At 36.8% G+C, this 27,774-nt stretch overlaps 1 long non-coding RNA gene across 1 annotated transcript in view; it reads left to right on the forward strand.

Moving 5' to 3' along the window:
- The window catches only part of LOC138697820 (uncharacterized), a 174,981-nt gene that overhangs the window by 55,364 nt on the left and 91,843 nt on the right, over positions 1-27,774 (forward strand). The window lies entirely within an intron of this gene.

Consider the following 27,774-nt stretch of genomic DNA (forward strand, 5'->3'; position numbering starts at 1 on the left):
GGAAGGAGCTACAATGAATTCTATATACGTTGAAGTATGTGTGTGGGCAAACTTGCTCATCCTTTCAGAGAGAAATAAGTAATAACCTAAATATGTTACCTGCAAGACCTACAGAGTTGTTTAGTTTAATGTTTTAAAAAAATGTAATTTCGTTGTGTTGTAGAACCAGGTAGAAAATACAGGCATGTTGAAACTCAATTATATTATCTCACCGCTCTTCATGAGGCAAGAAGTCGTATGATCTACAAAATTATCCGTGTTCTAACGCAATTACATAAAGTAGGTAGAAAGTCATGTTAAAGCTTTAATCGGAAAGAGGAAGCATAAACTCTGAGTGGTAATCTAGTAAATGTAATTAGTAATTATCTAGCGTTCCTATTAAATTACATATACCACTCAGAAATTACGAAATTTGTACATATCATTAAAATAATAATTACAGTATTCTGAGAAAATCCATCTCACATAATCTAACATTGATCAAACGAAGATCCAATTTTAAGAAGTCTTGGATAGATTACGTTTGGACGTAGTGAGTGAATGAATGAAGTCAATATTAAAATTTTCATTTCAAGTTACAAATACTATTCAGAAACGGTCAGATAGTGAAGAAATGGTGTAATGAAATTAAAGTACACCCAGAAAATCTGCCCCCCCCCTATCTGAAGGATGCACCGGGGATCTAGCCACGGTCTATTTTTAGAAAAAAAATAGCGTCACCTGTATAAGCTATGTATGGGCACCTGAGTGAGTGAGTGAGTGAGTGAGTGAGTGAGTGAGTGAGTGAGTGAGTGAGTGAGTGAGTGAGTGAGTGAGTGAGTGGGTGAGTGGGTGAGTGGGTGAGTGAGTGAGTGAGTGAGTGAGTGAGTGAGTGAGTGAGTGAGTGAGTGAGTGAGTGAGTGAGTGAGTGAGTGAGTGAGTGATCTTTATAATACATTTTAGCATTCTTATTGAACTTAAGAGGCTATTTAGACATGATATACAGTAAAGGAATGCCTGTAGGCCTACCTTGTAACTGTATGAATAAGTTAGTGAGTAGGATTTGCAATAATTCTTTAAGGTTTATACAGTAAAACACTTTTATACTTTTCACATTTAGCCCATTAATTTTTCACACAGTCTTTTTTCTCTGAAGTCCCAGCAAAGATTCCTGTACTTTCCGTATTAATTTATGTCGGTGAAAATTAAACGTAGAATAAATATGGGAAATGCCTGCTATTATTCAGTTGAGAAGCTTTTTCCATCCAGTCTGCTCTCAAAAAACCTGAAAGTTAGAATTTATAAACCAGTTATATTACCAGTTGTTTTGTATCGTTGTGAAACTTTGACCTCACTTTGACAGCGGAACAGAGGTTAAGGGTGTTCGAGAATGAAATGCTTAGGAAAATATTTGGGGCTAAATGGGATGAAGTTACAGGAAAATGGAGAAAATTACACAACGCAGAACTGCAGGCATTGTATTCTTCATCTAATATAATTAGGAACATTAAACCCAGACGTCTGAGATGGATAGGTCATATAGCACGTATGGGCGAATCCAGAAATACATATAGAGTATTAGTTGGGAGATCTGAGGTAGAAAGACCTTCGAGGAGGCCGAGACGTAGATGGGATGATAATATTAAAATGGATTTGAGGGAGATGAGATATGATGCTAGGAATTGGATTAATCTTGGTCTGGATAGGAACCGATGGCAATAATAAAATCAATGTTATAAAATTGGCAAATGCTGTTAATATGACACAGAGGAAGATTACAGTAGGCCTACAGATATATTTCGTTATTCGATCTAAATCCGCTCTTCTGTCAACAAAATCCATAATCATAGAATAGGCCTATCACTCAGTAAAACACTGAAAGAGTTATTATTCTGAATGATGTGAAAAGATTGCTTAAAAATAATAGGAACCACCAAACATTCACTGTCTCTTCTATTTAGAATCATGCATACTTCTACTCCGAATTATCTGTTATCGCACTTTCAATTTCTTACAACTCTTCGAAACCGACATCAAGCACTTCTTTCTATCCCTCGTCATAGAACGTCTTTATACTCATCCTCCTATACTGTAGAAATACCTCGCCTCAGGAATTCGTTACATAATGACGTCAGGGACTGCCGGACTTTATCACAATTCAAAATTAAATTGGAAAATTTTATCTAATTTAATGCTTTTTAGGTATTGCTAGAAGTGTTGATTTGTGTGTGTGTGTTTTTTTTTTTTTACTCTAGATTAAAATTGCAAGTTTCTTGTTTAGGCCTATGTTAGTTAATTAGTTAGGATACAATTAATTATGTTACTTATGGTCCCGTCGTCCTTATTTCCGGAAGCCAATCACGTTGCAGGTCGGCTACATTTAAACGTGTGCGTCTTGTCATTCGCTGCTGATGACGTTATGCACTTCCTAAAGCTCGATAAATACTTAATATAATCGCCCGCCATTTTGGCTCTTGCGTTGGCGTTCGCAGAAAGCACACGAGGACGTTATTTGCCGCTCAGTTATTATTTGCTCAATTACAGTGAGTTTGATTTATTATCATAGGAGCTACGACATGATAATGTTTAACGATTCGGCAAATAGATTCCTCGTCTGATATCTCGGCAACGAAAGCACAAAAATGGCGAACGATACTCCTACCTAGACTTTATAGAACCTTCATTTCCTAAGAAGTAAGCAAAGAGGAGGAGTCACGACGGAAATAACAGCAACGCGACTATGATCACTCATTTAAAGTTTGTGTGACTGCAACCTGTGTATATTATTGTGTGGCTTTACTTTGTTTAGGCCTATAGTGTTTTTTTCTTTTCATTTCTATTATTGTATTTGTATTTCTGGTGGTGTGGAAGAGAAGGCCTGATGGCCTTAACTATACCAGAATATATATATATATATATATATACAGGGTGTTTAAAAAATACGGGGCATAATTTCAGGTATGTATTTCCCACATGTAGACAATCAAAATAGTTCATTACAACATGTGTCCGGAAATGCTTCATTTCCGAGTTATGGCCTTCACAACATTGAAATTCACCGGAACGCTTTTCTTTCCGCAGGTCGTTGTCATTACAGAAGATGTTCAAAATGTCCACCTCCTGCTTGAATACAGACCTCACATCGATGTCTCATTGACCTGCGAACACGATCCCAAACTCCAGGAGTATTGCGTATGTCCTCAGAACATGCCACAATTCGATTCCGAAGGGATTCCAAATCAGGCACCAGAGACGAATAAACCAATGATTTTAAATGGCCCCACAAGTAATCTGGACATTGTCGCTGTGGGTACCTCTCCTGGTACAAACGACGAGCCAGCGCAGCATTGCCGTCCGCCTTACCGTACATGAAGTGTATCTCTGCCAGCTCTTGATTTGAATACATGTCGCACAGTCTAACGCCTACTCAACACTGAATGTAACCTTCGCCTCGGAATGAACTGTCAGAGTGCCCTCTTAATGTCTCCTTTGACGGCAACGACCTGCGGAAAGAAAAACGTTCCGGTGAATTTCAATGTTGTGAAGGCCGTAACTCGGAAATAAAGCATTTCCGGACACATGTTGTAATGAACTATTTTGATTGTCTACATGTGGGAAATACATACCTGAAATTATGTCCCGTATTTTTGAAACACCCTGTATATATATATATATATATATATATATATATAGACTGTCTCTTTCGTATTAGCAGGATAAGTTTGCTAATAACTGGAACAAAACTGAATCCCATAATCGGTAGAAGCACAACACATAACTCTCTCCAGACAGGCCAACGTCCTGGTATGTTCCATCTCAGAGCCATCACTGGGCATCACAATGCTACGAGCCTCGGAGTGTGTTAAAACGGATAAGCCTCCTTTCTGTATTATCACCTATGGACTCTGGAATCCTCACGGCATCCCATAAAAGGGAATGCCACTATTGCTTTCCGAGAGTAAATCTTTCCTTTGTGAACATGGGGTATTATATTCAAGCCACGGCTGAGTATCAGCAACAATGTGAACCCTATCCACAGGCAGACGATACTGAAACTGCAAATTATTTTGGTCTCGCCGACAAGGGTATTAGCAAGTGGTCTACATGGAGCTGCAGTCTCCCAACACCTGCTGACTTACATGCATTGCTGTGAACAAGTGGGTCGCACAAAGAGCACATCACAATGGCAGAGATACCGTAGTTTATATCTCTTGCGCGAGAAATCCAGCCTTGCTTTCGCAGAGGTAAAATGTCATAGTTTTAAATTAATGTACCTTCCAACAGCACGAAAACTGTTGCTTTCAGAAGTACAATATTTGCTTAAATTAAAATACTTGCATGTAACCAACCGCGGAGCACGCAATAACCAAGAAGCGCAATTTTCATGTTGTATGTATGGATGTCTGTTTATCGCCAATCTAATAGAGATCTGCATTTCATTAAGAACAACCGACCGAGAGTCATAATACGCGCGGTCGGTCGCTCGCTCCGTACTATACGCAGCAGGTTGGCTACCGCGTGTTCTGACTCCGCAGAAATCAAAACACCCAATGAAGCATCATGGCCGATCGATCGTCTCGGTCGTATGAAGGTTATCGTAGACTGAAAACTGTCTTCGATCGATGTGTTTACAGCATGCGCTATTATTAAACTGCCTAATGCCCTATCATCTGATTAGTGAACCTAGAAGGTATACAGGCTATCAGATTGAATAAAAAATTACAATAAAATATTTGAATAATAAATTAAAAATTAATAAAATAAAATAACATTTTAAGAACTACGTTGTCAACAAGAATATAACTACGAAGTATAACCAGCGAAAAAAAAAAAAAGATAAAATATGTTATTCTTTATTCTCTAGTTGAACGAAACAGCTAACTTACAATATTTTGTAACAGTGTTATATTCGTAATGACACAGGACAAAAGTAAATACATTAAAGAAACCAAGGAGGAAATTCTAGATAAGATTGAACAAAAATTATTAATTATAAAAACAAAATGGCGATTTTTCTATTGATTCTTTTAATTTTGGAATAACTTCACCACGAATTTCGTTTGCTCCATTCTTGACATTTCGTGATATAGTCTAGTCGTTGAATATGGAATAATAGAACCTGCATACACCTTACCATAAGTAACTCCAATGTCAAACATTATTTATGATTAAGCATCTCTTGCACACTATTGTAAAAATGTTAAGTAAAGTGACTATGTACATTTAGTTTTATTAAATACTGTGTCTGAAATAGATTATGTCTGCTTTTGAAGAAATTTGAGACGCATCACAAAATCTCTGTTAGTTTTATGCAATCACATAATACTAAACAACTTTAAATAATTTCATTACTGACATAATGAGTTCGCCAAGATGGATGCTGAATAACATTATTGATATTACTTACTTACTTACCTACATACTTACTTAGTTACTTACTGGATAGGGACCAATGGCGGGCTTATGTGAGGGCGGCAATGAACCTCCGGATTCCTTAAAAGCCAGTAAGTAAGTAATAAAAACAATATAAGTGAACGACAAACATAAATGTTAAAAATATGTTTTCATATGTCGATATCTATCCCCGGAAATTGTGAAAAAGATCTGGTACCGTAACCGTCTTGTATTGTTGATCCTTGAACTGCAGTTTAAACGGCAGAGGATCACGTTAAACTCAAGTTAACCCAAGATTAACTGGTAATTAAGGTTCATAATACGAAGCAGAACGAAAAAATTGAATTTAAACTGAACGTAAAGTTTAAACGGTGTTTATAATACCGGCCCTAAGGCAGTTAAACGTGTGTATAAGAGTAAGGCCGTGCATGTATAAGTTATATTGGCTCATCGACATATGCTATTGTTACGTACGTTAGACATTCTTTCCTAAAATAAGCTTACAATCTTCGCTTCATCTTTCCTGAGCAAGAACGATTTCTTGAAAACGACGCTGGCTGGTATTTAATCCCAGTATTGTTGTCTCAGTTCTTAGGAGTGGAAGAGATGAAAGACTTCTGAAGCTCTTGTTAAAAGGGATTGTTACTACTGAATAACGGATAGATCCTCCTTCCTAGAAAGTCATTTCCATCACAAAGACACTTATTTATTTCTGAGCAAAGAAAAAAGGACAAATTACGTCGCAAATTAGTTGTGATTTTACTGGAGGGGTTATCTGTAGAGCTTCGAAGAACCTCATCGAGATTCTTAGACTGTGTTAACTACCTGCTGTATGACGGGACAACCTCCTGACAGGTCCTCAGGCTGACACAGGTTGGTTAGAAGACTGACCGCGTGACAGCAAGGTGACAGCCGCCAAGAGCCAGCAGCGGGGAACCGTTTGAAACTGGATCCCAACTCAGCCCAGACTCCGTCCCACAAAAACACCAACAAACAACGGGATGATGGCGATGGCAAGTGGCCGGCTCCGAATCTTCGAAATGGGAGTTTCACGGACGATCGACAGGGTTTTAAATCTAACAAGTATTTGAGCATTTCCGAGTAATACAGACAATAACGGTCTTACTAATAAAAACTCTATATTAGACAAACTCGGCTAATTTCGCAGTATCTCATATATTAATTAATTGTGGCGTTGTCCGTGTTCATTTGAGCTTACAAAAATACGGATAAATGCCAGAATCTGTCGGGGATGTTTGATGCAGGAAGATCCAATTGCAACGCATTCTGGCGAAAGTTACACAACTATCTGCTTTAGTATGTGTGAGTTTGCTCAGATAGAGTGAGTAAATTTGCAGTGGTGTGTTTCTGGACAGTATATCGTCGAGATATTCAGAACTGTAAGTACCACACTATGATTACTGAATTCTCCACATTCTTATGATTAATTTGAACCCTTGCTTGTTGTTTTATCTAATAGAGTTTGTTCGTAATACGCTTTTGCCGGTACTCAATTTCTTAACTAGTTTCCGCTAATTGCCGGTAGAGCAGTTCGAGTGGCACACAGATTCGAACTTCCTTTAAGAAGCGCTATGGGCTAAGTATGCGATAGCCAGAAAATCTGTCCTACCATAGAGCAGCAGCCTCAACTCGCTCGAATTTGAACGATTTTTATGATGTGCTAGGAAGTGTATGAGAAAGCAGAACTGAGTACCAAGCCTAGTCTCATTTGGAATTTAGATGAAACAGGGTTTTCATTGGTTACCAAACCTAACAAAATTGTGTCCCTGAAAGGAGCAAAGTCTGTCTACCTACAAACAATGGCAGGGAAAGGAGAAACAACAATTGTCTTGGTAGCGGAAGCGGATTCGGATTAGGCCTAAATAGTTGTCATAATGTTTTTTCTATCTTTAGCATAATGTTTAATGCAGATATGTGTTAGATAAATTTATTAATTTGCAATTAATATGCAAGCCTTTTCCTGTTATTAATGTTAATAATTGAAGCTCAGCTGTTCTACATTTATTGTCTAGTTTGTTAATGTGTGTTCAGTTCATGTGTGTAAACATGTACTGATGTTTAGATTACATTAAAACATGTTTTGAGCTAAAAAGAATATTCTTGAAAATTGCACAAGTATTACTGTGAAATTGTCAGAGCAGTACTGCGAAGTTACACGTGTTCCTGAAACACACACATGATCTCATGTTTTAGATGGAGCTATTTTCCCTGTTGAGATACACTTAAAAAATAAACATTTTATACCAGCCAATACAATTATGTCTAGTGATTAACTGCTGCATGAAGGAAATTTTTTTCAAGCATTTTTGGGTATAACTATAGACAGAAAACCTTAATACTCCGAAATTAGCCGAGTTTGACTAACAGACGTTTAACTGTGTTATACTTATACAATGAGTAGCTCGTTTATACGTCGTCTGTAAATTCCTTACTAATAATCACTACATACGTCGTGTATAACAGTACAACTGTTACACAGATACGTCATAGTTTCGTCATTACTTCATTACGAAAGGTAATAGAATATCTGAGGTTTTCTACTGAATCCGGTAGAGAGCTCTAGTGTGCCATGTTAAGTATCGAAAGTACAATTGGCTCTGAACGATTACCACACTATATTTTGTTCAAAGAGCACAAGCTACAGCAATATTATTCTAATTATTCTGTGCTCTTTGGTTTGTTCTTCTGTGGTTACAAGGCAACCATCATCATAAAATGAAAGTAGATAGGAACAGCTGTTAGAGGGGCAGCCATTTTTTCTCTATATACAACACTTAAACAAGGAGTTTCGTGTATAACTACTGCAAAGCAATTCCCATTGTATAGTTACAGACTGTTTATACATCCATCGCTTATGCATGGGTTATTAGTAATGTTTTCTGTCTCAACTCTGCATAAGACTCGTATAAAAACTATTCACGGTTTATTAGTAAGACCGTAAGAGGAACAGTGAGTCGTTCTGAACCATTGGTGAATCATTCAAGAGAGGAAAGGCTTCAATTTTTGCCATTACTTGCTGCTGAGTGATGACAAATATGGAAATTTATTATATTTACGGTCTTACTAATAAACCGTGTATAGTTTTTACACGAGACTTATGCAAGGTATTGATGGTCACTTTTTTAAAGGGTAGAGAAATTTTAATTTCAATTCAGAAAAAAAAAAAAAAAGACATAGATACAGTATTCCATTTGCACACTATCATATTCCACATGAATAACTGTTGCTTTGTTAATCATGACATGGATATAACAATTTTGTGCCATCTGTTTATGATTTTATTTATTTTGTTGTGATTTACCATTTGCTATGGTTATTCATCACCGACATGATATTTACTTCAAATATGCATCTCTAGCAAGTTTTGATGTCGCTTCTCTGTTGGAAGAATAACTGCTTTTTTTGGTCTGTATTAACATGATGTGATATTGGTAACTGTGCATCGTGAATGACTTCTTATTCCCGTTTCTACTTAATGTATCTAAAGTGATAGTTATATTTCAAGGGTATAAAAAATATTATATAGGCCCTAAGATGTATGTGCAGAGACCCGAAGAATAGCAGCTATAATATACCTGCATTTGTGCCCTAACTGTAACCTGCAGAATTTTTTTCAGCATTTTCCTTATTTCAGTGACCTTTTTTAAGTTTAGAATTATATTAAAGTTTAAAAATAAAACGAAAAATGTCTCAGAACTCAGGAGGATAACATCGACTTCGGTCAGTGTAACCATTAGTTAAAATTGCCACCTACCCCCTGTTTACGCATTTTTATTGTGACTTTGGTTATATCTTAACCATGAGGTTAACCACGGTAATCTCTAACCGACCATATTCGAGAGGTTGAGGAAGACATCCAGTGATTAGGCCTAATAGTAAAATAAATGGCAGTCGGATTCACAATTAATGATTTCGAAGACAATTATTATAGTATTTGGATTTCTTGGATTGCGATGATGGTGAGTTGTGTTAATGTAAAGAGGGATTTCTTACGAAGAAGAATTAGGTAATAGAAAATTTGAAGAGAGATCTCGTTTATCGAAACCTACCGCATCGTTTTTTTCTGCAACAGATGGATCACTTGGAATATCTCACAAGCAAAAACAATCCAATTTCTCCTGTGAACCCGCTGCGTACAATATTACAATTCTATGCAACTGATATTCTCAGTATTTAAGAGGAAACAGGGCACATATGCGTAGAACAACTGCAGTACGAATGATTCATGCAGTAAATAATATAATAACATCGCTAGGGCTGCAGGCTTCACATCTCTTTTCCTACGTCGCAGGCTGAATGAAGTGAGGTTATGTATGGATTCTAAGTTTATTGCACAATTTTCTTGTGTAAGTGTACACACTTCCTCTAATAGTTTATTCGTCATTTTCCTTTATGGATATTCCGTCCATTTTTTCCTAATTTTCATTTTATTGATTTTTTTAAATATAGCAGCACAGAAAAACAAAAAAATGCAATCCGAGAACATGGTTAGTTGGTTTCAATTTATTTAGAGACGTCCTAATCAATCAATATGGTCTGAATATTAACGTCTTTGCTAATTCATATTAAGAAGCCAAAGATTATGTAAGTATATACGTATAAATATGTCAATATTACCCCTGATCACATATATATCAGATCGCTCATCCCTATGTTAAAATCGGTAGCACTTTGAAGAAAACAACCGCCAGGATCGCCACCCGTCCGTCGTAAACGAACACGAGATGGCAGTACAATCGCTAATCCAATTCAAATGGGAGTTATGGGAGTCACTCCTTATGTAACAACTAGATGGCAGCATAGCAAACCTGACAAAAGTTGTTACCGTCAAAGCCTATAAGGCTGAGCAATCTGTTATATATGTGATCTGGGATATTACTAACAAACCAATATTATACTGTTAATGGCAAGTAAAATGTCACTAGGCCTATCACAAAAGTAAATAAAATTAATTGAAGTAGAAATGATTGTTCCAGTGCCGACGACCCCACCTCACCGAAACCGACTTCAGAATGGAACCCAAAAACTTAACACCGCCGAAAGTCAAACATATATAACATGAAAACATAGGGCACGTACACTTAGATGTAGAACGATGTAAGCGCTGTCGTTTTTACTCGTAAACGTTAACTATCATCTTTGCAGAGGTATGGATGATTTCTTTGTTGTGGAACTAGTATACTAATACAGACTTTACGCTAACCATGTGTAAGTAGCCTGTGAATATAAAAGATGCATGTCGAAATTATATTTTAACCTTGGTTTCGTAACCTATGGTTACTACGTTTCTGCCGTGTCGGATGCACTTCCTGAAGAGAGAGGAGAGAGAGAGAGAGAGAGAGAGAGAGAGAGAGAGATAGGCCTACTATATAAACAAATAGAAACATATAGAGACACAGAGACAAACAAAGCTATGGATGGATGGATGATGGATGGATGGATGGATGGATGGATGGATGGATGGATGAATGGATGGATGGATGGATGGATGGATGGATGGATGGATTGATGGATGAAAGAGTGGTGGTTGGGTGGGTGGCTGGGTGGGTGACTGGATGAATGGATTGATGGATGATTGGATGAATAGATGGATGGATAGATGGTTCGATGGATGGACGAATGGGTGTGTGGTTGGGTGGGTGGCTGGTTGTATGGATATATGGAGATAGGTAGATAAATGGATGGATTGATGGATGGATGGATGGGTGGATGGATGGATGGATGAATGGGTGGATGGATGGATGGATGGATGGATGGATGGATGAGTGGGTGGTTGGGTGGGTGGTTGGATGGAGATGGATGGATGGATGGATGGATGGATGGATAGATGGTTGGATGAGTGGATGAATGAGTGGGTAGCTGGATGGATGGATGGATGGATGGATGGATGGATGGATGGATGGATGGATGGATGGGTGAGCAGGTAGGTAGCTATGTAACTAGTCATTCATCACGAGAGACCGTCTGTCGCACAGTACACACATTTCGAAACGGCCATGGTATGAGCCTCCAGGTTCATAGATTTAATACACTGATCTCCGAGACTCTCCACAGCATCAACTTGTATTGGGAACGTCTCTCTTTACTCCTCCGCGCGGGCAGGTTTGACAAATAAGGGGACCACGCCTCTCAAACTAACCTGATAGACATCGTACACTGCACAGAAAGAAGACGTTGCACTGCTACCCTGCGAAATTCAAAGCTGTCCAATTACTAAATTCCAAAGAAGTTTACGACAGACGAAATATGAGAAATGCTATTCTTATTATATTTATCCTAAACGTAGGTATATCTATTTATTAGTCAGGTGGAAAACTGTAATTCAAAAATATTAAATATGATATAACTTATTGAGCACAAAGGAAAATAAAAACACCAGTTTTTCATGATCAATTTAAGTAAGAATAGTTACAAATGTCTAAATTAATTCTGTTCTTGCTTCTTCCATACATTCTCTTTGTTTCTTCCTTTGTCTATTTTTGTTTATATTAATCTGCTGTTTGGATCTACCAAACGCACTTAGATTTCAGTTTTACTTGCATTTAATTGACACATAAAGAAACGACTTCGGTTAAATTTCCAAAAGAAGAAGAAGGATAAGTAAATATTTATTTCTCACTCACACGATGACTGTTGTCTCTAGTTTCGATCTTACACAGTACTAATGACTGCATTAGTGAGAATTGTCGCACGTATGTGGGTTTACTGTGTTAGTCGATAATTGTCACAATAGTGTGGACGAAATAAGTAAAACGATCTATAACTGAACGCTAACTATGACAATTTTGATGGAAAATATTGATTTCACACGTTTTCCGAAGTACTATCATTTCCCCTCTTCTCATCTTTCCATTTCTTGAGCCATTTTCATGTACGAAATTAAATATAGATGTGCAAAGACCTACAGTATAAGAGGAACACTTACATTGAACGCAATGGGGACTATGTTGAAAAGTGGTGAAGTGTTTGTAGTCTTATTATACATATTCAATTAATAAAACAATTATTAAGGTTACTTTTTTACTCTCCTTCGTATGTAGCTAGTCGGCGATGTATGCAATGGAGGGGGAAAGGAACTGGCCACCCTACCCCCTATTTCCTGGCCTAGATGCCTCATAAGTGGTGTCTTCTTGGTGTCACTTGTGAGGTCCAGACCTGTCTTCGGACAATTGACTGAACAACAATACTTACTTAGGTTACTTACTTACAAATAATAATAATAATAATAATAATAATAATAATAATAATAATAATAATAATAATAATAATAATAATAATATTTATTAATACTATACACTTCAGCTACATTAGGCATTGCAGCCCGAAAGAGCAGAAGCTCGTGCTCGGGCGCAGTTCAGATCAGTTATACAAAATATATAAAAAAATTACGAGAGTTCATTGAGCACAATCACATTAATAAATACATACAGCATGTAATAACAGGGTCTATATACAAATAGAAAATACAGAAGTACATGAATATTAGAGTAACAATTTTTAACTCAATTAGCTTAAACAATTAAATAATTAATCTGATTTGTTTCTTAAATCTATGTGTGTTAAGTGTACTTAGCTCAGGGTAAGCTCTAATTAATGTATTATATATTTTGGGTCCAAAATTTCTGCTGTGTTTTAATCCAGCAGTTGTGTGGCATTTGGGAGTATTTAGAAAGAAACTGTAGTTTTGTCTCGTCTGGTATTCATGAGGATCAAATTTAAATTTATTGTGGTTTTTATGGAAGTAAATCAGCAATTTTTGTTTATAAATTTGTTCTAGATTTGATACACCAAATTCCTGAAAAATTAATTTTGTTGGGTAATCAAAAGGTTTATATAGACAAATTTTGATAATTCTTTTTTGGAGCAGATTTAAAGGACGGAGAGTCGATTTTGCCATTCCTCCCCAACCTAAAATACCATACTGAATTATTGATTGAAACAGAGCTAAGTACACAGTACGCAGAACATAAACAGGTAAATAAGAGCGTAGAATGGAAAATTTGTGGATTGTTTTACGCAATCTGTTACACAGAAAGGAGATATGCTTGTCCCATTTTAAATGTTGGTCAATAATAATGCCTAAATATTTAACTTGTGAGGATATACTCAAAGCGTTACATGAGCAAGTAGGTAGGTTACAATCATGTATAGTTATACTTATATTATTATTTATTTCTAGTTGCTCAAGGCCATGTGATGTTAATGAAAATGGTATTAATTTTGTTTTAGAAACGTTCAAAGAAAGTAAGTGAGCATCCAGCCATTCTTTAATAATATTAATACCACTGTTAGAATTTTGATAAGTTTCATTCCAACTCGAACCGCTAAATATAACCACAGTATCATCAGCATAAGAATACAGAGTACCAGAATATTTCTCAATGTCAATTTTAAGTAAATCGTTGATATATATTAAAAACAAAACAGGACCTAAAATCGTCCCCTGAGGTACACCTATATCAATGTTATGTGATTTACTAAGGTGATCATTTATTTTAGTTGCTTGAGTTCTGTTACTTAAGTAAGATTTAAATAATTTTAAAGCAATTCCATTAATTCCTAATCTATCCATTTTATTCAAAAGTATACTGTGATTGACCGTATCGAAAGGTTTTTGTAAGTCTAGAAAAATTCCTAGACATTTATTTCCTACATCTAATTGTTGAATTATTTTTGAGGTAATGGCTTTTAAGGAACCCGCAGGTTCATTGCCGCCCTCACATAAGCCCGCCGTCGGTCCCTATCCTGTGCAAGATTAATCTAGTCTCTATCATCATATCCCACCTCCCTCAAATCCATTTTAATATTATCTTCCCATCTACGTCTCGGCCTCCCCAAAGGTCTTTTTCCTTCCGGTCTCCCAACTAGCACTCTATATACATTTCTGGATTCGCCCATACGTACTACATGCCCTGCCCATTTCAAACGTCTGGATTGAATGTTCCTAATTATGTCAGGTGAAGAATACAATGCGTGCAGTTCTGCGTTGTGTAACTTTCTCCATTCTCCTGTAACTTCATCCCTCTTATTCCCAATTTTTTTCTAAGAACCTTATTCTCAAACACCCTTAATCTCTGTTCCTCCCTCAAAGTGAGAGTCGAAGTTTCACAACCATACAGAAAACCAGTAATATAATTGTTTTATAAATTCTAACTTTCAGATTTTTTGACAACAGACTAGATGACAGAAGCTTCTCAACCGAATAATAGCAGGCATTTCCCATATTTATTCTGCGTTTAATTACCTCCCGAGTGTCATTTGTATTTGTTACTGTTGCTCCAAGATATTTGAATTTTTCAACCTCTTCGAGGGATAAATCTCCAATTTTTATGTTAAATGCAAATTAAAATATATAAGACATTGTTTCAGCAGTTGACTCACGTCTAACAAATTCTTTATGGCTAGGAACAGCAGTCCTGACTCCTGAAACAAATATTTAGTTACAGAAACAAATGCAGATACGTGTGACGACCGAAGAAGATATGGTTTGACAATTTTCAGTCGAGAATAACTTCAGCCTCCAATACTTGAAGAGGATTATAATGAAGTCATTTTCTCTATTTCAAACGAAAATTCTCTAAGTATTTTGGAATAAGTCTAGATTATATAAAACCAAAGAAGCAATACAGGACTACTTGGAACATTCCTTTCGGTCCATTGCCTCTCTGAAATGGTTGTTAATGAGACTTTAATAATCGCTAATCGGTTAATCGGCGCGGGCGGAATTAAAGAGCGTGTCATTCCCCCTTGATCTGCTTGGGAGCAGAGCACATCTGAACTTCATTTACGGATGGCGGCACCATCAGTCAGTCTCTCATGTTCTGGGAACGCATCGGAGGGGATTATTATAGCTGCAGCTGACGTCAGCATCTTGCGCTGACCACCTCATTGTGGCGTCTGTTTCTAATTTCATTCCTACACGCATTGGGAGGTCCGGTCCCAATAAAGCACAGTTTATTGTTGCACATCCTATTTGTTTCATTCAACTCGCAAGTAGAGGTTTAGGCACAGGCCCAGAAACAAAATTTGGACCAAATAATTTTAATAAGTTCCAAATACAACTCATTGCGCACGAGCAGTAAACAAGAGCGCTTAAATAAATGTATGCGACTTGTGAACAGTCTTGCGAAGTTTGTTGTCGACGTAGAGCAGGGCTGCTACCAAGACTCGGACCATTTTTTTAATTCCGTATCTATACGATAAATCTACGCTAAGAGATCTCCAGCTTTTTTTCCCCTTCTGAAGATAGCTAAACTATTATACTGTATAGAGCGATCCAAAAGTCGCGTACATTAAAATTATAGCGTCTATATTGAGTAGTGCAGTTGGAAAGTGCTATCGGCTACCGCTAGATAGCGTCATGGGTATTAACAGCAACAAACCTAGACGTCATTGTGATGTATATGTATACACTGACGCTTGCAGTAGTCCTTTGTTTATTGCTCGGAAAACGTCGTTTTCCCAAGAGCAACGAGTTTTCATTATTGAACATTACTTTTCCAGTCGTTCTTATACGCGTGTTGCAGACGAATTTCGTAGGAATTATCAAGATGTGGCAGTGCCTAACAATTCGACCATAATGAGATTAAACGCCCGTTTCAGGGAATGTGGATCAACGCTTCTTGATGAAAGTGATTGTTGTTTCCAGCAGTACAGTGCCAAATGTCACACATCTAATAAAGCCATGCAGTTTTAGCGCGAGTTTTTTGGTGAGCGTATCATTGCTCAAGGATTATGGCCCCCACATTCCCCCGATTTCTTCTATGGAATTATCTTAAAGGAAGGGTATACAAAAACAGGCCACACACTCTGGAGGAATTAAAGCGGAACATAACAACGGAGATTAACATCAGTGTACGCGTGCTCAAATAATTGGCAGCAAACATGGTAAAAAAGAGTTCGTACATGCATTACTGAACGGGGCTGCCATTTTCAGCATATGCTGTGAAAAATGATGTAACTCATGTGAAAACTGATGTAAGTAAACCTAATAAATTCATCTATATAAATATATGTGAACGTATTATTAAGATGCGCGTGACTTTTGGATCGCTCTGTATTTTATCTCCTTTAATGTTTTCTTGTTAAGTTTATTTATACACGCTTTAAAATCTCTGGTCATACCCCGTGTGGGATTTTTGGGTTTATCAGTAAGACGTTCATAGTATTGTTGAGTTTCTATTTCTATTGCCGTTTGTTATTGATGGCTTGTATTCAAGTAACTGATTTTGGATTTTGAATAGTGTTTATGATATTTGTGATTGAGACGATGATTAATCATGATATGTAAATTTCCAATCCGATATTGTGACTGAGGGAAATCATAAAAAAAACCAGTCACATCAGGCCGGCCACGGGATTTGAACTCTTGACATCCCGAATACGAGTCTCAAACGTTACCTTCAGACAAGCAAACATTCTGATGGGGACAGATAAAAAAGTTACATTGTTTCTTCCACCATGTTAATAATATCAAAAGAAGTGCTTATACAAATTTTGGCCATTCGACCGCAATTACGAGGCCGTCCAGAAAGTGATTTTCCCTGGGGCCTTTACAGAAAAAAACACAATTGCATGGAAAGATTTATCGAAACAGATACTGCAGTTATTGCGGTATTTGTCAACATATCCCCCACTGGACTTGAGACATTTGTCATAACATGGGATCAATTTTTGTGTCCTTGTGTCGTAGAAGTCAGCCACCCGAGATCGAAACCAGCGTTGGACAGCACCATTCTGCCGATCCCATGATATGATAAATATTTAAATTCCGTTGGGGAATATGTTGGAAAATAACTCAACAATTTCTGTGTCTGTTCCAATTAATTTTTCCAATGAAATTGTATTTTCTTTCTGTTAACGGCCCCCGGCGAACTTATTTTTTACGGCCCTCGTAATTGCGGTCGAGTGGCCAAAATTTGTATTAGCACTTCTTTTGACATTATTAACACGGTGAAAGAAAAAAAAATAATTTTTTTATCTGTCTCCATCAGAATGTTTGCTTGTGAGCAAACTCGCTCGGTGCCTTTAATATTTACCGCCCTTGGTTGCGTTTAAGTACACGAACCTCGGATAAAAGGCAATCACCATGTCAAGGAGGACGAAAAAAGAATTAATTTATACATAAAAATCAGAATTTTATTTGTTTCGTAGCATTACGTTGAAATGATCTTTTTCGAAAATGTTAAAATATTTATTTAGATGAGAAATGTGTTTGGAACCTGAACAGACCAAGGAGTTAATTTTGTCGACTTTCTGTCGTGTAATTTGTCGATTATTCCGGCAGCGCTCGCAATGATCCCCTCGCGCGATGCGCATAGTGTGATGATACACGATGAGAATGATCAAGTGCCGAGTCGCAGGATTAGGGAAAACACAGACGTGACATGTTTTAATGCGTAATCCAGTACAGGAGCACCACCAGACTTGTTAACCTACAAAACATGAGCCGAACATTAAGTTACTCGCTTAATGCCTTACATTATACTCACAGCTACAAGCAGGCTACAACGTTAATCCAGTTCCTTCGATCTGCGAATTCTGTTACTTCGCGTTAAACCCTCATATCAGTGACAAGCAGAACGTTCCGCTTCAATATCCTTCTAATCTGCATCCATCATAAGAAAAAGTCTAAACAAAGCTAGACCTAGTAGGTTTCGTTCCGCGGTAGTCTGTTCTGATTGGTAGATTGCTGCAGTGATATGCCTACTATTTGCGGTACAGTCAGTCTTCTGTTTGAAAAATATTACAGTACATACTGTATATAGATACACAAATATATCCTTTAATTCGGCGCCGACCAGTTAAACGACAGTAGTTGTTGTCATGGAGAGTCCACCGCTGTGGAGTAACGGTGAGCAGCCATTTTTCGTATCTCAAATTTCTCAGTTGATTGGATATTTCACTTTTCAGTATTTCACTATAGTAAATACACTTCAAGTCCCGCGCCGTGGCGTCGTAGTCTAAGGCATCCTGTCTATACTGTTTTCTCTGTAAGAGAAATCCTAATGTAAACATAAGCACGTTGCTGTCATACCCGTGATTGGCTCCCAGTCTGAACACTCACATGACGCAGGAAAATATAGTTCGTATTTGGAAACCATAATCTTGTATTATTTGAAAATAAAAAATTGAATTCTAGTTGTTAAATACGATGAAACATTTAACTTCACTCATATGTAAAACGCTATGTAAAAGAAAAGCTACTTTTATATTTTGTTATGTACTATGAACGCGGATGAATACCAACAGTAATACCAAGGTAGTCTGTTCTTGTAACAAGCTGGCGTCATTTGAGGTCGTGGTTGTTCACGTAAGCACGTGGTACTGAAGTATGGCTTCTGCATCCTCAACTGGCCATTGTGAAGACATAAGACTTAAAAATAATTTAATTACAGTAATTATAAAGTAAATTCCTAAGCAAACGAATGCATAGTAGTCAGGTTAGGCCTACTTGACGAGTAACGGGAAATGTTTAATATGAAACAGAATGTACAACAGTAGGCGGGAACACGTACTACTGAGAATCTATGGCGCCAAACAGAGGCCAATGAAGCCTCACTTCAGTCACGTGCTATTGTTTACATTATGATTTTTCTTACAGCGAAAAGATTATAGAATTCGCGTTACGCAATGCGCATTGGTTCGAGTTTTGATGTGGAAAGAAATTTTCTCATGAAATTTCGTCCAGTGAATGGGACCGATGCCCATCCCGCTTCGTGATGCACTTGGGGAGCTGCGATAGGTAGCGAAATTCGGTTACGAAAATCAGCTATAATGGCTGGGAGGATCATCGTGCTAACCACACGATATCACCATTCTGGTTGGATGATCGCCCACCACTGTTTCGGCATTTGAACATGAGGTCTGCAGCCGGTTAGTCGATCTGGACATAGCGCCACGGATTATTATTATTATTATTATTATTATTATTATTATTATTATTATTATTATTATTATTCAATGTTCTGCTCAAGGGCAGGTCTTTCACTGCAAGCCCAGCTTTCTCCAAACTTTCCTATTTTCTGCCTTCCTCTTTGTCTCTTCATATGACCCATATACCTTAATGTCGTCTATCATCTGATATCTTCTTCTGCCCCGAACTTTTCTCCCGATCACCATTCCTTCCAGTGTATCCTTCAGTAGGCAGTTCTCAGCCAGTGACTCATCCAATTCCTTTTCCTCTTCCTGATCAGTTTCATTCTTTCTTCGCCCACTCTTTCCAACACAGCTTCATTTCTTATTCAGTATGTCCACTTCACACGTTTCATTCTTCTCCATGTCCACATTTAAAATGCTTCGATTCGCTTCTCTTCACTTCGCCATAATGTCCATGTTTCTGCCCCATACAATGCCACACTCCATACAAAGCACTTCACTAGTCTCTTTCCAGAAGACAGCAGAAGAGCTCCTTTTTCTATTAAAAAGCTTTCTTGACCACTGCTATCCTCCTTTTGACTTCATGACAGCAGCTCAGGTTTCTGCTTGCAGTACACCCCAAGTATTTGAAGCTGTCCACTTGCTCTACTATTTTATTCAGAATTCGCAAGTTTAGCTTCTTTAGTTTTTTTACTATGACCACGCTCTTTGTCTTATTTGCATTTATCTTCATTCCATACAGCTCACATCTGTCATTTAGCTCCAATAATATCCCTTAGTATCATCTCCTCTTCTGCTAAAGAGGCCATATCATCAACAAATCTTGTGCACTTTATTCTTCTTCCTCCTACTGTCACTCCTCAGATGTGTAAGTGACATTTCTTCTCCTATACTGATTTTGATTCGTTGTTTCATATAGGCTGAAGATCGCTGAACAGCCTTCTTTCTTTACAATCCACACCTATTTTCTTCAGGATGTCCATTAGTTTATTTCAGTCCACTCTGTTAAAAGCCTTTCCTAGGACCACAAATATTACATAACTACACTTCTTTATTCTTCCCTAGGTATCTTTCGCCGATTTATTATTATTATTATTATTATTATTATTATTATTATTATTATTATTATTATTATTATTATTATTATTATAGGTATACCCGTTATCTCGTTCCTATAGTATCCCAAGTGTAACTTTAGTGTAGCTATCTATATCATCAACATCATAATCATCATTATCAGTATCACCATTATCATCATCCAAGGGCAGTCTGACATGTTCTTTCCTTAGACTTGCCAGAATGTTGAATCAACATTAGAAAGCTAATCACAACCATAGGAAATCTCTGATCATATTAACACAGAACAAACACAAGGCAAGATATACATATACATTCAGACCCTTTGGAAGATAGACATTCCCTCAAAAACTATAGAAATAAATAAAATATTCCACAATTCGTAATGTTACACGAACGATATAATTATTCACTATAACGTCCCTTGGAAGTCTTCATGGTCCCCATTTCCTTGGCCACTTGAATCTAACTCGTGATAGATACACTAAAATATTTTTTTCTTAATCCAGGCCTGGGAACCGCTGTATATACGATCGTGTCGGGAAATTACGCTCATATTGAATCAATTCAACTGCAACGTGATCATGTTCTCATTACTTCCTTGATTTGATTGCAGAAGAAAAAACTGATGAGTTAATGGTGTTGATGAATGGCATTCTTATACAACAACAGAGAAGAGCCGTGGTTCTAGTATCATTGAAATTAGTTCAGGACAAACGGGCGGCTATAGAAGCGAGCTTTAATTAATGCCAGTATGGCAGTATACACATGCAGTCGGCAAGAGATACTACAAAGCTGGGCCTTGGGCAGAAAAACAGGCAAGTTCTCGCTCAAGTGTAGAGGCGTTTCGAATAACATGCGATAACTTTCGTTCGTTTACTATCATCGCCGCAATGTATCGATCTTTGCTTAATTTAAACATATATATTTATTTCATACATTATTCTTCTTCTTATTCTTCATCACGGTTCAGGCCGTTTCGGCCTGTTCCTTCTCCAAATTGTTGCTGTATCCATCTTTTTTTGGGTCTTCTTAGGTTCCGTCTTCCTTGTGGTTTATGATTTAAGGCTGCCTTGACTATTCTATTCTCTGTCATTCTATTTAGGCCTAAATGTTGTTTCCAATTTGTCCTATAGTAGTACCACAGTATAAGAAGAATCAGTAGGGACAACTCTTGTCGGCACCTTTGATGTTGTTGGTACTAAATTCAAGCTCAGTAAGGTCTAGTTCTCAATGAATCCAGCTATGTCGCTAGTATCAAACCACTATCAAAATATTAGTAAAATATTTATTTATTTATTTTATTGATCAGTAATACGAATAATCTTGTATGTATATTATCTATCATTAATATTATGTCGCTAGGAAGTCAAAATACTTGTATCCATTGTTGACGTTTATGTTCGCACTTCACCGCAACGGACGCCATGATGTATTATGTTGTACGTGGATCAATTTTACCAACGTAAGCCTCAAACAGTGACTTGAACGTTAGCGTCAATTAGTGAATATTTTCATGATGATTGTATTCGGAAGTAATTATTATTATAGTTATATTGCCATTCCTTTGCCTCATGACTTTAAAATTAATAAAAGATAAGTAATGAATGTTTTCAGTTAATATTAAATTATGCCAGACCTGTCGTAGATGGAGATCCATCTGGTGGAGGTTCCAGGTAATACACCCGGTTTCGTGACATGCGCACTCAGAATTTGTTCCCACGAAATGGCTTAGGTGTCTTTACTGTATGTTCTCTATACTGTGGTAGTACTGTTCTCCAACGAGGAGCTCAACCGTGAAAGGAATGTGCTTACTATTGCGTCATCTATTGGAACGAAGTAGATAGATAATATTACCGTTATAACGTCAGTTTAAAAACCATGCGCTCTCCTACATATGTTATTTCCTGTATAAAGAGATTAAAAGACCAGGAGATTAACAGTGATCTAATTTTGTAACTAGGGTAGTTTCAATATGAGTGTATCAATGTTATTGTTTGTGCTGTGAGAGCTAGCCAATACAGATACGAGTACCCACGTGTGTGACCTTATGACATCTCATGACATCAGCATTCTTTCACAGCATTACCCCGCTTCGTCTCATTCCCCAAAGACTTTCTCGTGGTTGGAGTACAGTAGTAGTAGTAGTAGTAGTAGTAGTAGTAGTAGTAGTAGTAGTAGTAGTAGTAGTAGTAGTAGTAGTAGTAGCAGCAGTAGTAGTAGTAGTAGTAGTATTAGTAGTAGATTTATTTCTACTGGCAGAGTTAAGGCCATAAAGCCTTCTCTTCCACTCAACCAGTATTAGAACAATAGCAAATATAAAAATGATAGAATGTATGTATGCAAGACTTTCCTGTGTTAAATTTCAACGTACCTCGTTCACATGTTTCGACCTATTTATGGGTCATCCTCAGAACTGGTCATTCTTGGTCTTGGCGCCACTTGTTCTGTTTCCTGTGAGGGTGTGTTCCTGTGGTATAATGTAGAGTCAAAGAGTGTGTGTGTTTTGAAGTTGAGTTGTGTGTTGAGAATTTCGTTGGGATGTGTTTTTGTATGTCTGTATATTTCATATTGTTCTAGTGTGTTGAGTTTCTGGCTTTTTGGTTGGATGTGTAGTACTTCCATATCTGTGTTGATGTCTCTGAGGGTGTGGTTAGCATTTGTGATGTGTTCTGCATATGTGGAGGTGTTTCGTAATTTTGTTATGGCTGTGGTGTGTTCTTTGTAACGTGTTTGAAATGATCTGCCTGTCTGTCCTATGTAGAAGTTGTTGCAGGTGTTACATTTGAGTTTGTATACGCCTGTGTGATTGTATTTGTTTGTGTGTGTTGTTTGTGTGTTGAGGTGTTTTTGTAGAGTGTTATTTGTTCTGTATGCGATGTTGTAATTTAATTTCTTGGATGAGGTTGCAATTTTGTGTGTGTTTTTGTTTTCGTATGTTAGTGTGATGTATTTTTTGTGTTCTTGTGTTTGTGTTGTATTCTTATGTTTTTTGTGATTATGTTTTGTCTTACGTATTGTGTTGTCTATTATGTTAGGGTTGTATCCGTTTTCTTGTGCTATGTATTTGATTGTGTTCTGACCAGTTCTGAAGAAGACCCATAAATAGGTCGAAACATGTAAACGAGGTACGTTGAAATTTAACACAGGAAAGTCTTACCACACATATTCCAAAATGTATATGTTAAAAATAAAATAGAAAAGACTGAGAATGCTGGGTTTGCAGTGAAAGACCTGCCCTCGGGCAGGACACTAGAATGAATGACACTATTTACATCAGCAGTACACACAACTTTTAATAACAGCCCTACTAAGCAGCTATTTATTGCTGCGTAGGAAAGAAATGTTTTTTAGCTGGGTAATAATGGAGAAACCTCCCGCAAGGTGCTTGCATACAGAAGCGGTGTGCTACCGGTGAACTACCTGCCCGCTCCCCTGGAGCGGCGATTGCTACTTTATGGAGAGTGCACCGTCATTCCAGCTACTGAATGCCATTACCAAATTCATCTTCAGGGCTGACCAATTTCTTAACATATGAGTTCTCGTAAGGTAATAGATTTAACGGAGAATTTTATGTATTATCAAAATAATCATAAATAACCGAAATTAGACTTCTTAGATGCCTGTATCGCCTTCATGTTTTATGTTTGTAATAGAGTTATGACATGAGTTAAATTCAGCTAATCTTTTGTATAATGGTAATTTATGTAATAGTGTGCAATCTTGGTAATTTTGGCACGAGTTAGCGAGCGCGCTAATTTTCAAAAATGTCAAATATGTAAAGAAAACTATTATAAATTCACAAAATGTACGACGTAGCAGAGACACGAATACTGGATACGACGTAATATATTGCATGGTTGCTAAGCAACCATATCTAAGACAATGTTATTTTGTTGTTATTTTGAAGCTTTTTCTTACATGTACGTTGTATAAAATTGTGTTGTGAAGGCGGTGATGACGTTATGGAATACTAGTTGCTAGGTAACTTTTTATGGCACCAGTACCAGAATTAGGCCAATAAAATTGTCACGATTTATAGCGTTATAACAAGCGTGTTTTAATGCTAGGATTGCATAAACGTATGTACATGCATATCTTCTATTATTTGTATCTGTAACTTAAAAATACATTCGAGTACGTGTTCTTTTTTGTATGTTCTTTTATGTGTTGATTACTATAAATTTCAATAACTTAATTTAAATATTGTGCAATAGCTGTGGAACGTTAATTTTATTACAGGCCTACATTTTGACTAAATAAAAAGAGTAGTGAGAAAAGGAAGAATTCATACGAAAGAAAGAAAGACGGACAGAAAGAAAGAAAGAAAGAAAGAAAGAAAGAAAGAAAGAAAGAAAGAAAGAAAGAACCAGTGAAAGAAAAGCTAAATAGAAACAGAAAGATAAGATTAAAGTGATATGAAACATAAAATTAATAAAACAATAAAAAGTAACAAAAGAAATATACAAAAGAAACGAAAGAAAAAGAAAAAGGAAATAGAAAATAGGAATTAAAAATATAGGTGGAAAAAACTGCAATCTTCAACGTTCTAAAATTAATTTTTCGCAGAGCGCCACTTAAATTGAGAGCAATTCTGGATACAGAAGAAAATTAAAAATAATTCATTTCTGGAAGACCGAGTGCTAATAACTTCGAGTATTTTAGATTTATTCATAGTCGCTTTAATTGCGATGTCATAGCGTGATAGTTTGTTGGAAACATTTTATTGTTAGGCTCCGTATTCCAGCTACCTAAAGACTGAAGTTTAAGACACATTGGGTATATAGTACGCCGAACACAAGTAGGTAATGCAACGGATAGAGATATAAACAAACAAATCGTCGCTGCGTGTTCGTGGAGTACAGTCAACTCCCGACATTCTCAGCTATACTAGTAAACACATGCTTGAGCCGTGATGTTCATTTTCATCGTAATCTTTGCAGTGAATAATAACGTAAGTTACGGAACTTGAACATATGCGGATGTCACTTGAAATGATTTTATATTGAAAGAAATTCTTTCAATAGGCTAGCACATGATGTTATTGGTGCATGATGTAGTACAAAATATTCCTACCGTCTGATATTTTTTCTTGGTTCATTAGGATGTTGCATTGTTGCATGTCGCTCATCACTGAAAACCTACTAATTTTCTATGTACTTTTCCAGAAATTCCTTAAAATGTACATTATTTAATTTATTAATTGGGATGTTGGTACTGAGCAACATGGTAGGCTACACAATTCCATGCTAAACGTCAAGTTAATGTTTATAATTTTCAGATTTTGATGGTACTGATTCTTTTGGATTACGTTCAATACACTTTTCGTGTCTTTTGGTATTGCAGTGTTTTTCAATGAATTGTTTTTATCACTTTTACGTTTATTTTACACAATTTATATGTAATGTTGATGAAAATATTAGTTTAATAATATACTCAACTATGCCCTGCAATATTACACGCTTGAGCGTCTTACCTAAGGCATTTTACCTCTGCAATGAACCTTCAATCAGCCACAAAGATGTAGTTATTTAAATAATACGACTAGTAAGAGCAGTGATCGATAAGACTACTCACTATGACTGCGTCCCGGTTTTGACTTTCTAGAGGAAGAGGGCAGAGAATGCGTAACTATTTATATATTAACGTATCTGTACCTGCGCAGTGACGTCACGTTTATTTCGAATCAGACAACTTCATTCCATTTTATAGGTAGCTGAAATACGGAGCCTATTTATTGTTGATATATTTGGTTTCTATTTTCTGCCATACGCCCAGTACGCAAACATGTGTGCCTCGAATGTGTTGTCATCTATGTAACAGCATTACCCAGCGTTACAGCGTTATTCATATAGTGCCACCTAGTGGTCATATCTGAGTAGTCTGCAGCATTTACAACTATGGGTTCAGGTCTTGCGAATCAGGAGGTTACCTCTCTCTTTGTTTGAATTGGAAATGGGAACGAATTTGGCATTCCCCTTTTTGAATAACTAGATTACCAGTTATTTATGATCAAGAAAAACTCTAAAAACCCTCGATCAGATTGGTCGAATACGAGGCTAATATTTTACCACTGAACCACTTCGATCGGTGAAATTCAGGATTATAACTCACAAATATAATTGAGATACTAAAATGTATATATCTTTTTAATCTTTCGTCTTAAATTCCTTGCATTAGATTAGCATTTTCTGTGCAAAATCACTACGTACACAATTTTTTTTCTCATTAAACTGAAAACGTATCTTATTTTAAGTCAGTTTTATGATATATGTTTATAAATTCAATACATAAATTTCGTCCTTGCAACGATTTCGAGATAATCACTGTCCAATGCTGTGTTTTATGTAACGAGGCCGACTAAGTAGCTAAAAGTTTCCGTGTCAATAACAGGGTAATTAGCTAATACCCGTATGACCCGTATTTTTTTCACACCTCAACTTTCGCAACACTTACTCTGTACAACCAGAACTTCAGTTTCTAAGTATCACATATTATGAACAAAATTCCGATTAATATTACAACACAATAGTTCGCGGTGATAATTGATAAAAATGCCACTATATTCCGGTACCTAATGACCTTTAATATTCGAAAGAAAAAATGTACATGCGCACAAAAACTTTCGAATTTTACTAAACGTTTAAAAAAACGGAATTTCTTTTTCTGAACAGGTGATGACAACATACGCTCTTAAATGCTTGTTATTTAATCGTACATTTGAGACTTAAGTATTATCAATAAGATTTCTCTTTTCTCTCGCTTCTTCTTCTTCTTCTTCTTCTTCTTCTTCTTCTTCTTCTTCTTCACGGTTCGATTATTTAATCTGTTCCAGCTCCATATTGTTCGAACCATCTTTTCTTTGTTCTACCCAGGTTTTTCTTTGTCTCCAGGTTGGTATTTTAAGGCTAGTTTGGAGATTCTGATTTCCGTCATCCTGTCTATATGTTGTTGGCAGTTTTTTGTTTATTATTTAATTCATTGTTTGTATTTCTAATTCTTCTCGGATATCTGGTCAGTTATTATTCTGAAGAATCTCATTTCTGCTGCTTGTATCCTGGATGTATTTCATTTAATTTCATTCATTATATTCCATAGATCTTACATTAGCAATGAAGCTTTAAGATGTGGAACAAGTCAAAATTTTACAATTTTTTACAGTTTTACAATTTTGTAATTTTCTACAATTCTTTACAATATTTTGGCGAGATATAGTGAGAAGAGGTGAGGCCCGAGAATTCGCCAAAAGATTACCCAGCATTTTCCTTATGGTTGGGGAAAACTTCGGAAAAAACCCAACCAGGTAATCAGACCAAAGGGAGTGAAATGAAGTGAAGCCGAGGACTCGCCATAGACCATCCGGCTTCAGTCCCACAGGCTGGGGAAACCTCGGAAGAAATCATTCAATGAGACCAAACGGCTTTG

This window comes from Periplaneta americana, chromosome 4, assembly GCF_040183065.1.
Source record: "Periplaneta americana isolate PAMFEO1 chromosome 4, P.americana_PAMFEO1_priV1, whole genome shotgun sequence".
Lineage (NCBI taxonomy): Eukaryota > Metazoa > Arthropoda > Insecta > Blattodea > Blattidae > Periplaneta > Periplaneta americana.